The following is a 14,157-nucleotide window of genomic DNA, read 5'->3' on the forward strand; positions in this document are numbered from 1 at the left end:
GGATTCGAACCTGCGACCGTAGCGGTCGCGCGGTTCCAGACTGCTGCGCCTAGAACCGCTTGGCCACCCCAGCCGGCCATGCATTAACAACCTGTGCCTATTTATTAGTCTTTGCCCATGTATAGGTACTTGCTAAAATTATGTTTAATTTTAAATTTTAAGTAGGTATTTTAAAAAACGATACATTTTTATTGTACGGAAGGAGGGTGGGGGGCGGAAGTGTAGTTTGATGTTACAGTGATATGAATTATTATTGATAGTTTCATTTATCATTTAAACAGTAGTCATTTTGTGTACTTCACGACAGATTATGTTACTAGTTCAGGTTTCCTCATAATTACCAATCCGCTATCAAAAATACCTTAATTATTGTTCGTCTTACAATACCTATATAGGGTGTTACAAAAAGGTACGGCCAAACTTTCAGGAAACATTCCTCACACACAAAGAAACAAAATACGTTATGTGGACATGTGTCCGCAAAGGCTTACGTTCCGTGTTAGAGCCATTTTATTACTTCTCTTCAAATCACATTAATCATGGAATGGAAACACACAGCAACAGAACGTACCAGCGTGACTTCAAACACTTTGTTACAGGAAATGTTCAAAATGTCCTCCGTTAGCGAGGATACATGCATCCACGGAATAATCCTTCGGTCACCGAATCTGTTGTTGAGAAGCGTACGAACACTTCGACTGAAATGTGCAGGAGCTCCATCGTGCACGAACCACGTGTCGTGTCGTGCTTGTAAAGGCACATGTTCTAGTAGCACAGGTAGAGTATCCCGTATGAAATCATGGCGGTGAATCGAGGAAGTACAGTACATACTGACAAAACTAAAATGAGCTCTAACATGGAAATTAAGCGTTTCGGGACATATGTCCACATAACATGTTTTCTTTGTTTGTGTGTGAGGAATGTTTCCTGAAAGTTTGGCCGTACCTTTTTTGTAACACCCTGTATAAGAAACTGGATTTAGTGTTATTCAGTCTAGTGTATTACAATACACAGTTGAGCGCCAAGCCGTGGTTCGCAGTTGTGTCTGTGGCAATTTACGGCTTCGTTCGGAGTCACTTGGAAATCTAAACATGTGAAAACCATTTTAGCAGTGATTGGTGCAGTTCACAGCCAAGCAGCAACCCATATTTACGACGAATTCTGCAATATACTTAATTAGATGTATCCACTTGGATCATGATTCGTATGTAAACAACTGTGAAAGTTCTATACCTTGGGTAAAACATGGCGGACAGTTCAGCTCAGTTTATGGGACTCGTAAGACTGGGGGTGGTCGAGTGGCGTTGCGTTTAGTTTAGGGTGTCCATTTCATTTTCATTGAAAAAGGGGACATTTAAAATGAATTAGAGAAAAACCTGGAACAATGAATAATAAAAAAAAAAACGGGACATAAATATTGTATTGACTAAATTTAATACACATACAAGTTTACCTTTAGAACGTGCACTCAGGTAATCCCAAATCACTTTTTACAATTATTCTGCCACACTATCACCGTACTTTTAACTTTTATGTACTTTATCAAGAAGTGCATTTTCGTTTGAAATTGTATCATAAAAGACAGTACACGATACACCATGTGTTTTGACAATGAGAAAGGTCCTCACTGTTTCAACTTTCAATCTGTTTTTTTCATCTGACCACAAAGAGTTCACTAACGAAAACACACGTTCCACAGCAGCATTTGACCCAGGAACTGCCAGACAAAACTCCACCAAATGAATTATGTTTTCCATGTTAATGTTTTTACTTTTGATATAAGCAAATATTTTACAGCCAGTTTGTAACGAATTGTGCACCATATGTGCTGGACAGCCAACACCTACTACATTGTTCACTGTGTCCTGTTGCAGTTTATAGAACAAATTGTTTTTTCCTTCCCTCTGCCTTCACCAAAATTGGTGTTAGTGTTGTCTACAGAAACTGCAATCACCTTTCCCTCAAGATCATATTTCTGTAAAACCTCCAGCACATAATTCTGAAGTAAATCTGAAGTTTCTCCAGCTAAATTACCCAATTAGATCACTGTCACCGTGATACAATTTTCAGGGTGAAAATACCTGTGTCAGGAGAGGAACCAGCTTCAAATCCAGATGATTCGATGTTTCAATCGTTACAGAAACGAATCGAGCACTTTTCAGTTAATTTAAAACCTGTTCAGCTGCATACGGTGCAAGAACATTTGAAACGATTGCATTACATTTTGTGTGTCCAAATGTGAATTTAGGATTCAAAAGCTTTTTAACCACTGCTGTAGTACAGTCGATTGATTGAAAGCTATGGTTATGCATTGCACTGTGGCATGCAAACGTAGCTTCTTGTGCTGCCAACTGCCTATCTATTTCTGTTACTGATTTTAAGTTTACATAGTAATCACTCATGCTCTTATTTGCTCTTTTCGTTTGATCACTCATGCGATGTTTATTCATGTCAGACCTTCCACCATGACAAACAGCAAATTTTGATCTGCGCAACGTACATTCTACAGTTTCTCCACTACCAGTCATACAAGGAAACTGGCTTTTTATATTGCTGTTAAACTTACACTTTCGTTTTGGCATAATGAAACAGTGATTGCACAGTGAAAAACATTAACAGTGTGGTGACGAAAGCCAGAGAGCAAGTATCAGTGGTGTAGAGTATTTCTGGACCGAAAGGACGGATTCAGTGGATCGGTTTAGAAGAGAAGAATCTTCGTCGTTATTCGTAACCTATAGTGCGTTTAAAATTACTTGCGATTTTTGACAGTTCGGTACATGTTTGGGGTATGCAGAAAGTCATCACACGCTTCCTAGAGTAAATAATTGTGCAGTTAATAGCAAGTCAAACAACCAGTAGCGTAAAATACTCTAGCCAAGCGGAATCATAAAAAAACGGGACATTTGAGCGTCCCCAAAAAAAAGTTCGGGATAGCGGGACATTTTGGTAAAAAACGGGACTGTCCCGGGAAAAACGGGACGAATGGACACCCTAGTTTAGTTTGCACGTGGCGGGGCGCGCGCTTTCTAGCTGGCCGGGGGCACGTGGCAAACCCGGCTTTAGGGGAACGGTCGCCGTGTGGCGCTTAGCGGTAGGCGGGACTAGAGAGAAACGTACGCGGCCGCCGGCACGCTTCGTTACCTGCGCGGAATTGGCCGCGTGACGTCAGAGGTGACGTCAGTCCGCCGGCTTCCCCCCCCTCCCCCCCCCCCCCCTCCCGCGTGCAGCGCGTCGCTGTGCTGCCCGCCTAGCAACAGTGGGGATCGGGTTTTTTCCCCCTCGTGTTTTCACGCCTCTGCTCTGCGCACGGGCCCGAGACTCCACGCGCGCGATGCAACTGTATCCCCCCTCTCTCTCTCTCCACCGCGCCCGTCGTCGCATTTCACGGCGGCGAAACCGCTGCCAGCCGTCTCCGTTTCGGTGTGCGGAGATTTGCCACGATTTTACCTGCTCCGAAGGGTACGTTCCCTAGTCTCCCCCTCCTCCTGCTCATCGCTGTCGCACAGTAAAGGTACTTACTGAGCCTTTCCGCTGGTTTACTTAACATACGACCAGGATCTCTATGGATTTTCCGCCACATTTCTGGAGAGAGTTTCGTTATGGAAACTATTAAATGCATCTCGCATTGAAATCCGCACCAAATTTCGAGCCTTAGTAAAACTTCGCCAATCTTCGAGATTTTGCGCTCGTCTAAATCAGGGTATCCCAAAGTGGTCGATATCGACCCCATGGGGTCTATATCGGTTTCGTAGGGGTCGACATAAACGAAAACTGATTTTGGGGGTCGGCGAGGTCTAAAAATCGACCCCTATCAAATTAACGCAAGTTCTTATTTAAAACTTTCAAGATAGGTAGGTACTGTATTGTTTATGTTGTGTTACATGTACTAAGAATAATTAATATTTTTGTAGGAAATAGTATTGTTGTAGTAATGTAAAGTCTCCAAGTTCGTACAAGATGAAAAACTCGGCAAGTCTGTGTGGACAAGTTTGTGCCAGATAATGAGTTCGAGAGTATGTCTTTCAGGCACGTTTTGACTTGCTCTCTATTTCACGCTTACGCGATTTAACACGAACAAGATTCTTTAAGTACTTAATTTATAATACTCATTATAAATTAAACTTGGTATTTACGGAATTGTATGTCTTTTTATTTTGTTAAATTTTGATGAGAAAATGAAGTCAACTTTACTCACTTAACCAAGTGTAAAGTTTTCCAATTGGTACCTTAGTACCTAGGTATTTAGTATCAACAGGAAAAAACTAAAGATAGGCCCCCTTGTTCATAATAGTCTGCTAACTTAAAGCATTGCTAATTCTCACTCTGTCTTCTTCTATTGACGTAAGTCAGAATGAAAAATAACACTCTGTAGCAGCTGTTTTAAGTTAGCGGACCATTGTGAATAAGGGGGTTGATCTTAAAAGCAGGTAATTTGGCCATGAGGGTCTGAGATAACAGTTCGTTTTGGAAAAGGGGTCACTCGTCCAAAATAGTTTGGGGATCCCTGGTCTAAATTATACGTGCCTTTTTCGGTGCTCCTGCAGCAGCTTTTTGTCGTGTTTTGTGTACCATGGGAGATCAGTTCCGTCTCTTATTAATTTATTTGGTATGAATCTCTCGAGTGCTCTTGATACTATTTCTTTGAACTTAGAAAGACGTCAACCGAATTTTTCGTTGCTTTTATAAATAGATATATTTCGCGTTTAGTTTCAGTGGATTTCTTTGTTGCGGAATTGAACCTCGCTACGACTGTGTGTTCGCTAATCCCTGTATCCTTAGTGATCCTCAGGATTGTTTGTGGCTAAGAGGTCAACTGTGTTTTCGTAACAATTTACAATTTGATTGACCTCTTGAACGAATTGTTCAAACTACTTTTTTAAAAAAAAAGCATTTATAACAATTACTGATGTTTTCTATCTACAATAGGGTCTGAAAATGTATTTTTGTCAACATGCGGAAGGTAGATTGAAATCTATGCGCCGGCCGCGGTGGCCGAGCGCTTCTAGGCGCTACAGTCTGGAACCGCGCGCCTGCTACGGTCGCAGGTTCGAATCCTGCCTCGAGCATGGATGTGTGTGGTGTCCTTAGGTTAGTTAGGTTTTAGCAGTACTAAGTTCCAGGGGACTGATGACCTCAGACGTTAAGTCCCATAGTGCTCAGAGCCATTTGAACCATTTTTGAAGTCACTGCCAACTATAATTGTATGAGTAGCGTACCTATTTGTGATGAGACTCGAGTTTTCTTTGAAATGTTCAGCTACTGTTTCATCTGAGACCGGGGGTTGGTAAAAGGAGCCAGTTATTAATTTATCTCGGTTGTCGAATAAAAGCTCTGCCCATAGTAAGTCACAGGAACTATCTGCTTCAATGTCGCTTGTGAGCCGGAACACACATTACATTATTTTTCCTTAAGTTGTGCTTCTTGTTTCTGTTGTAGTGCAGATCATTAAAATTACAGCTTTTCCGTCCAAAACCTAGGATGCTTTCTCTCTGACCCTGTAAATACCAGCAGTAAACAATGTAGAACAAGAACGTACGTTACAAGCATAGCATTCTATATTATTTCATTTCCTTATTTCTAACATTTTAAAATTGTACGTCGACTTTAGATGACTTGTCAATCATAGATGTACTTATCTCTGTTTGGTGAACGTATTTTCAGTCATGTTTTGAACATTGTCCCACTACACTTTATTAACTAATTTTTTGCGTCAAGGGATATCGGATTATAGAGAGTAAATTAATATGGAATATGTCTTCTTCCCTTATTGTCTTCTGGGCATGCGATTGTAGTAATTAAAGTAGGCAGAAATGCGATGATCAAAAAGAAATGATTAACGTACATTCGCATTCTCTTTACAGCGTTCCTTCTTTGTTGCTCCCATGGCAATGGACTGTTTCTATCGCAACCGGTAAGTGTGAAAGGAAGCTACCGTACAGACAGAAGCGTCTATATTTATACTTGGCAGAACTAATTACATACAGACGTAATCGTCGGTATTGCTGTAGTTTCCCAAAAGTTATAAATATTTCGATTTCGGATAAGAAGCTCTGTATTTCTCCAAAATGTCGAAGAACAAGGCCCCTTACGTACTGGTTGTATCGAGTAACACGTGGAGACGGCGGTTTGAAAGCCGGCAGAAGTACGAGGAAGGGCGTTCCTTACCTGAGGGACCGCTACTCAAGCTACCTGGCGAAGGGCAAGTGTGGCGTGGCAAAGGTGCGGCATTCTCCGCTTCGACATTCCTTAGGCGCCCTCTCAGGTTTTGCACTCCTTTTGATTCACGCCGGCTGTGAGGCACTGAAACGTCGAAGTGTTTTTCTAACGCAGCGTCTCGACGCAGGGCCGCGCTTAAGCGGGCCATAAAAATTTTACGCATTGCCGGCAATAACACCCTTCAGTGTTGACCAGCGACACTGCCGGCCATACGAACTGCAGTCACATGTTCGGCAGCATTGCCAGCAACTCTCGCCCGGCAATACAGTCGAGTTGTAGCAACACCGACTCAGAGGAAGGCCTCTGCGCTTGTTGGTGACGTCACGTCAGCTAGGCACGGCGAACGCCAGGTCTGTCGCAGGCAGAGTCGCCTGGGCGTGCTTATCGCTATAAATCTCTTATTTTTGGACAAACTGTTTGGTATTGTTTTGGATTCTGCAGTTTTATTTAGATAAAAGATTTTCTTACTATCGTAAAGCTACAAATGAAGATCGTAGTTCCGTATTACTGAATCCTATCGAAACAAACGTAGATCAATATGAGAAGATTGCAAGCTTCGCAATTTTTACATTCGAGTAACTGTATTTATTTGATTCATTTTGTTATCGAAACTTACGCCAACCCCCTTACAATGAGCTCGTTTCTTTTATTTATTTATTTATTTTCGTTTGAATGGTTCAAATGGCTCTGAGCACTATGCGACTTAACTTCTGACGTCATCCGTCGCCTAGAACTTAGAACTACTTAAACCTAACTAACCTAAGGACATCACGCACATACATGACACAGGCAGGATTCGAACCTGCGACCGTAGCGGTCGCTCGGTTCCAGACTGTAGTGCCTAGAACCGCACGGCCGCTCCGGCCGGCTATTTTCGTTTGATATCGTCACTGGAAATGTGAACTAATTTACATGTGTAAATGTCCGTTGGCAGTCATTAAATTACAAACGTTTTCAACGAACGGAATTCTAAACAGGAAACAAAATAGCTTCATACATCGAAAATATTGCTGAGCTTAAACTTTTTTAAGCATGCATGTTAGAAAAGATAAATATTCCCTTCTTGCAACTCAAAGGAGAAACTTATAAGATAAAAAATATTTATTTGATAAAACAAGTATCTCTCATTTTGCCTCTTCTTCTGTCCCCCACCCCCTCCCTAACGTGTACAATCGCAAGATATTTCATTAACATTCAGTGCTCCTCGCCCCATAGTCAACCGAGATACCTAAAGAAGAGTACCAATATGTTCACAGTTTCTTGTAAAAGCAACCCAGTACAAACGTAACTTCCTCAGATTTACAAATAAGGTAAAGAAGCACGAATTCTGTTGCTACTGGACCATGAAGTTGTTTTTGTATGTGAATCCTTAAAACAAGTGGAAATTTAAATTCAGGAGTACACTGTTTGTTAAGAAGTGTAATGAATTGCACAATTAATTGATTGCAAAATGTCTCAGAACAATGTGTGTTGGTCAACTACCGCCAATAGTTTCACATTTTCCTGTGCCAGAGAGCGAGACGCCACCATTACGAGTATGCCTGCAACAGACCTGGCGTTCGCCGTGCCTAGCTGGCGTGACGTCACCAACAAGTGCCGAGGCCTTCCTTTGAGTCGGTGTTGGTTGTAGATACTTGGGAGAAGCGATACTTGCGAGAAACTGGAATGTGGCGACACTTCTGAGAAATCCGGGATGCTAAGGGACCGCCACAGGGTGTGTAGCAAAGGCTGCGCTTTACCTGCTCGGCCACTACCTGCTGCCGTTTAGTGTGACTAAAGCCGCCGGCACACGGACCGTGCTGTCGAACGTCAATCTATATATCGTGGTAAGTTCAACGTGCTGCTGAACGCTCAGGAACGATGCGACTCGTGCACACGGTACGTGGGGCCCAACGTGGTATACGCGATCGCAACGCACTCCGGCGGCAGTTGCGGGAAGTTTCTAGTTCGTAAATCACACTGTTTACTAAACGGGCGCTCGAAAAATTCCCACGTTAGCTCTATTAAAACGCACATTTCCTCCATTGCCCACGGAAAGGAAAGTACCATGTCCAATCAATAAGGACACAGGCTTATAAAAGTTCCATTCCAAACAGTGCGATACAAATTTGCAATACTTCTTCACATACGATAAACATTATTTCATCATTCTCGCATTTTAGTAAAACACTAAGGTCAGTCTTACTTGATCACTGTTCCTACCCAACAGCAGAATCTTTGCAACATGTGAATTACGAAGCGTAAAAGAAAAAGGGGCAAAATAGCTTTACACAAGTAGCACAAGGTGTCCTGTAGATCAAGCCAATCGAACACCTAAAGAAAGGCGAACTCATAATAACATAACATCAAGAATTATATTACATACTTATATTAAACAAATAATAAAATAACAGAACCTAATAAAAACGCAAATTTAGGGGGAAAAAAATTACGTACTGGCCAGTCGCGAACCACCGCCCAAGCATACAAATTTCATTAATCAATTACGCATCCCATTTCATTAATCAATTACGCAACCCACCGGTTTTTTTGTTTTTGTTTAAATCTCATTTCGCTCGCGTTTCTTCGTTGCAACTGCTCGGGACGGACGTCGTAAGACATCCGTTTAAGTTCGTTGTTGATCGATTAGCTCCGTTTTTTTTATTACAGAGGGCTGCTAACCCTCTGACCGAACACGCTGAGCTACCGACATTTTTCGAGATGGATCACTACGATCTTACCAATCTTAGCACTTGCTGAAAGCTTTAATCGCAACTATGTTACTAACTGGAATTTAATTATAATAAGTTGTACCAAGAACAATGCGTTTTGTGTGCACCCTCAGTCCATTTCTGCCTTCAAATAGCATAGTCTCATAATAGGATAATACAATAATTCTTTTACCACGAATATGATGTTTCTCATTATTTTATTGCAACGGATCACACAGTTAACAACGGGTTTTCTAGTGATTCTCAGTTTGCTGGTGCTCAGAAACGGCATATATACATGCAGGCTTAAAATGAATGCCAAAATGGCGCCTCACAACTTTGTACTGAAGGGAGATGGCGTGCGTGTGACGTAGGTGGCGTTGTGCCATCTCATTGGTCAACGCTCAGACGCACGCTCGGAATATCTGACATGCCAGATATCGCTCTGCACTTTCGGAAAGACTCCCGAACGTGCTATTCCACGCCATGACGTCATAGATTCGGCACGCTCAACGCTCAACGTTCGGATGCACGGTCCGTGTGCCGACGGCTTGAGGCCTCAGCTTGTGCCGGCCCGGGCAGCTGCCGAGGGACATTTTCACTCCTCCAGTGCAGCCAGGCTACAATATTTCACAATTTTTTTGGGCAAGGAAGAGTGGCCTTAGTCAAATTAGAAATCGGAGCTGATTTTGCCCTCACGATATCATGTCAACCATTAGTTGCAGCACAGTTATGCGAAAGTCATTTTTCATTGGAATTTTTTTCTGATTAATCTTACATAGGGCATAATTTCCGCTCAACCTCGTACTTAACGATGTATTTTACAGAAACTATAGACACCGAAAATGTTTTCCATCTTTCAACCTCTTACCGAAAATTTGATATGATAGGAGTGACAACCTTTTACCGTTGTATTAAGAGGAGCCGACTAAGGAATTTGGTTCTCGGTAGAAAATTTTTCTTTAATTATTTCCAAATAAACCTCAATTTTTCCGTACCATGCAGGGAAGTGTACTGAAGTCTAATGTGAGTCCTGCCAGCAACTAGCGTTAAGGAATGCAATTTTTGTATTGAAACAAGATGTATTCATCGTCCACTCAAACAGACATTGTTTCTAAAATTCTCTACACAAAAATGCTGATTGTGATTGTTAGAAAAGCTATGACTTTTCAGACTTGATTAGTGAATATTTTACAATTTGCATGAGACATTTGTACCAGTGAGAAGCATGGTGTATCTCATGCTTAAAGGTACTGTAGTGGATCACTTTTGCGTTGTGGTAGACGGGCATTACCTGGCTACAAATCATTATTACTGCCGACTAGCGTTTTTATGCTAGTGTTGCATCAAATGGTGTGCAAATGTGATGTATGTATACGCCTGGGCATTGAATCAAGCAGAGCTCGGATGGCATGTACAGGTACAGCTGCCCATGCAGCTTCAACACGATACCACAGTTCATCAAGAGTATCAATACTGGCGTATTGTGACGAGCCAGCTGCTCGGCCACCATTGACCAGACGTTTTCACTTTGGTGAGAGATCAGGAGAATCTGCTGACCACGCCAGCAATCGAACATTTTCTGTATCCGAAAGGGCCGTACAGGACCTGCAACTTGCAGTCGTGCATTATCCTGCTGAAATGTAGGGTTTCACAGGGTGACCGAGACCTCTAACCAATGGCACCCTATGCCATCACGCCGGGTGATACGTCAGTATGGCGATGACGAATACACGCTTCCGATGTGCGTTCACCGCGATGTCACCAAACACAGATGCGTCCATCGTGATGCTGTAAACAGAGCCTGGATTCATCCGAAAAAATGACGTTTTGCCATTCGTGCACCCAGTTTCGTCGTCGCGTACACCATCGCAGGCGCTCCTGTCTGTGATGCAGCGTCAAGGGTAACCGCAGCCACGGTCTCCGAGCTGATAGTCCATGCTGCTGCAAACGTCGTCGAACTGTTCGTGCAAAACTGTCCTGCAAACGTCTCCATCTGTTGACTCAGGCATCGAGACGTGGCTGCACGATCCGTTACAGCCGTGTGTATAAGAAGCCTGTCATCTCGACTGCTAGTGACACGAAGCCTTTGAGATGCAGCACGGCGTTCCGTATTACCCTCCTGAACCCACCGATTCCATATTCTGCTAACAGTCATTGGATTACGACCAATGCGAGCAACAATATCGCGATACGATAAACCGCAATCGCGATAGCCTACAATCCGATCTTTATCAAATTTGGAAACGTGATGGCACGCATTTCTCCTCCTTACAAGAGGCATCACAACAACATTTCACCAGGCAATGCCGGTCAACTGCTGTTTGTGTGTGAGAAATCGGTTGTAAACTTTCCTCATGTCATCACGTTGTAGGTGTCGCCCCCGGCGCCAACCTTGTGTGAATGCTCTGAAAAGCTAATCATTTGTATATCGCAGCATCTTCTTCCTGTCGGTTAGATTTCGCGGTTGCGCGTTATCTTCATGGTGTATCAATTTCAATGGCCAGTAGTGGACATCTACATGAAATTTTTGTTTACCCCCTTTATAGTTAACGTAATTATTGTAACATTTTTCTGTGTAAACACTTCGTTATTTTTGTGTATTCTGTACAAATAATGTCTGGGTAATCAGCACCGCATATTTATCTGCGTTTGTGACAGTCAGTTGTCACCTGAAGATGGCCTCAAAAGCCGAAAATCGGTTCGTGACCAGATGAATATAATTTTTCAGAACATTAGGCAGTGTTATCCTTTTCAGTGTTCTTTCAAGCACCAACGGAAAATTCAGGGAATGTACTACCTTTTTCATTTGTTTTCGACTTCAGACTTGAAATTACAACATTCGCGGAAGTATTGGAATCACTGTGGTTGATATCTTGCTAGTATCATTTTCGATAACAGACAGAAATTGGCGACAGCCTAGATTCACGGAATGGATGAAATGGCGACATGCAGAATTAGAGTTTGTGCGGAACCTTCACCGTGAGTTCCTACGTGCGCCTAGCCAATTGTTAAATAAGCGAACTGCTTTCGAAGCTTTAAACTCGTGATCCGGCAATGCACACACAATTCCTCCAGAATGCTGAAACACTATTTTGAATATATCGTTGAAAGCAATTAATTCGAGACCTTGTAAGACCGATAATACCACATTGTGTACCAGTTACAATGAAACTGGCGATCACTTTCATTCAGAAAGCTGATGTGCCTCTTTAAAGGGAAGGCCCACTTCTCTTCGATATGCATTTACTTGCCAGGCGCTTGCGACACTTTGGTGGAAAGACGGAGTTCATTCACACTCGCAGTAGACTACAAAAGGGGGAGGGATACTTCATGTCCACGCTTTGAAAATGCTGTAATCTAGTTATTATGCTCTATTTTTTTAATGATTTTTTAAATTCCAGATTCCGTAATTATTTTGAATTTTCCTGTAAAACGTAACCAAAAATTTAAGTCTCAATAGTAAATGTGACTTTTCGCGACAAATATCATATTCATTAATTCATTTTTTTTTTCCAAGTTCGCCAGCCGGTTCTAGGCGCTTCAGTCTGGAACCACGCGACCGCTACGGTCGCAGGTCCGAATGCTGCCTCGGGCATGGATGTGTGTGATGTCCTTAGGTTATTTGGGCTTAAGTAGTTCTAAGTTCTAGGGGACTGATGACCTCAGAAGCTAAGACCCATAGTGCTCAGAGCCATTTTGAACCGTTTTTTTTTTAAGTTCAGGACCCTCCTTAAGCGTCTGTAAATCATTAAAAAGTGTGTTGTGAATAAAATTCAACAATAACTAACGAAACTGTATTTTGTACACATTTTTTCTGCTTGCCTAAAAGTGGCCCTCCTCTCTGTGTACACTTTACAGAAATGCATTGTTACTGCTAAGGTTGTGTTATAAATATTTTCAGATTCTGGACCCTATTCAAACATCAGTGCCTATTTAAAAATCATGTTACAAGTTAATAACAGTACCGGCCGCGGTGGTCTAGCGGTTCTAGGCGCTCATTCCGGACCCGCGTGACTGCTACGGTCGCAGGTTCGAATCCTGCCTCGGGCATGGATGTGTGTGGTGTCCTTAGGTTAGTTAGGTTTAAGTAGTTCTAAGTTCTAGGGGACTGATGACCTCAGCAGTTAAGTCCCATAGTGCTGAGAGCCATTTGAACCCCCTCCCGTGGCATCTCGGTAGTTGCCGTTACAGAAAATACCTTTGTAGTGCTAAAGTAATTTGATATAAATATCAAATGTTTGTGTGTTACCACTGAATCTTATGCTTTACGTTTACGGCCACTTCTATGGGGCGTGAAAAGTAGTGTATACAGAGAATCATCTGCTTATGAACAGGTAAAAACATGTGATAAAGTTTCAAAGAGTTTAGAAGTCATAAAACTATTCTAAAATAAAATTAAGGCTCTCTACTTAGGTGGTAACAGAGCGAATGTCCTTTTGCACATTTCTGTCTTTGTATGCAGGGTGTAACTAGATTCCGTTTGGAGACTTTGTGGACAAGTTCCTTACATCAAAACAAGAAAGAAACGCGTAAAAAACATGAGCTCTAAAATGCTTAACTTAAGAGCCATGAGCGCTTGTTCAGTAGAAGAAATCTGTATAACAGGAGCGAAGATGAGCAAGTACACATAGCTCTTGAGGCAAGCATTTTAGAGCGCATATTTACTACAGTATGTTCCTCGTTTTGGTTCGTAGTACCACCTCACAAAATATGTAAAGCAAAGAGCTTGCAGTAGAAGAGATGTGCTTCAAGGTGTCGGAGAAGAAGAAATGCTCTTAGCACACATTTTAGATACCACGTTTACGAGACAATTTTTTGTTGTTTCGGTGTAAGGCACCCTTCCTCATAGTGAAGGGAATTTGGTTACACCTGTACGTTACTGTCTGTGTTGATAGCTTCTGTACACATAACACTAATGGAATTCGTGGTTCCCTCGTTTGCAAATTTCGACGTTCCTGTAAACAAATCGAGTGCCTCTATGTACACGGAGTAACTTTCGAACTTACGTGAAGTAATATTGTTTCACCGCTCAGATCACATGACTTGGCGCGACGGCAGGGGAAAGAGGAAGCAAAGGTGACAGAGATCAACTGATGGGCTCAGCCATTATGACCACCAACTTAATAGCTTGTTTGTCCGTCTCTGCAGCGAAATACTTCACTGATTTGTGCGTATCAGGGTTCAAAATAGTTCAAATGGCTCTAAGCACTATGGGACTTAACATCTGAGGTCATTAGTCCCCTAGAAC

General features: G+C 42.3%; 1 long non-coding RNA gene across 1 annotated transcript in view; it reads left to right on the top strand.

The window, feature by feature from the left end:
• Positions 1-14,157, top strand: part of LOC126295413 (uncharacterized) — a 129,264-nt gene that overhangs the window by 39,006 nt on the left and 76,101 nt on the right. The gene's annotated exons all lie outside the window — the stretch shown is intronic.

This window comes from Schistocerca gregaria, chromosome 11 (assembly GCF_023897955.1).
Source record: "Schistocerca gregaria isolate iqSchGreg1 chromosome 11, iqSchGreg1.2, whole genome shotgun sequence".
Classification (NCBI taxonomy): domain Eukaryota; kingdom Metazoa; phylum Arthropoda; class Insecta; order Orthoptera; family Acrididae; genus Schistocerca; species Schistocerca gregaria.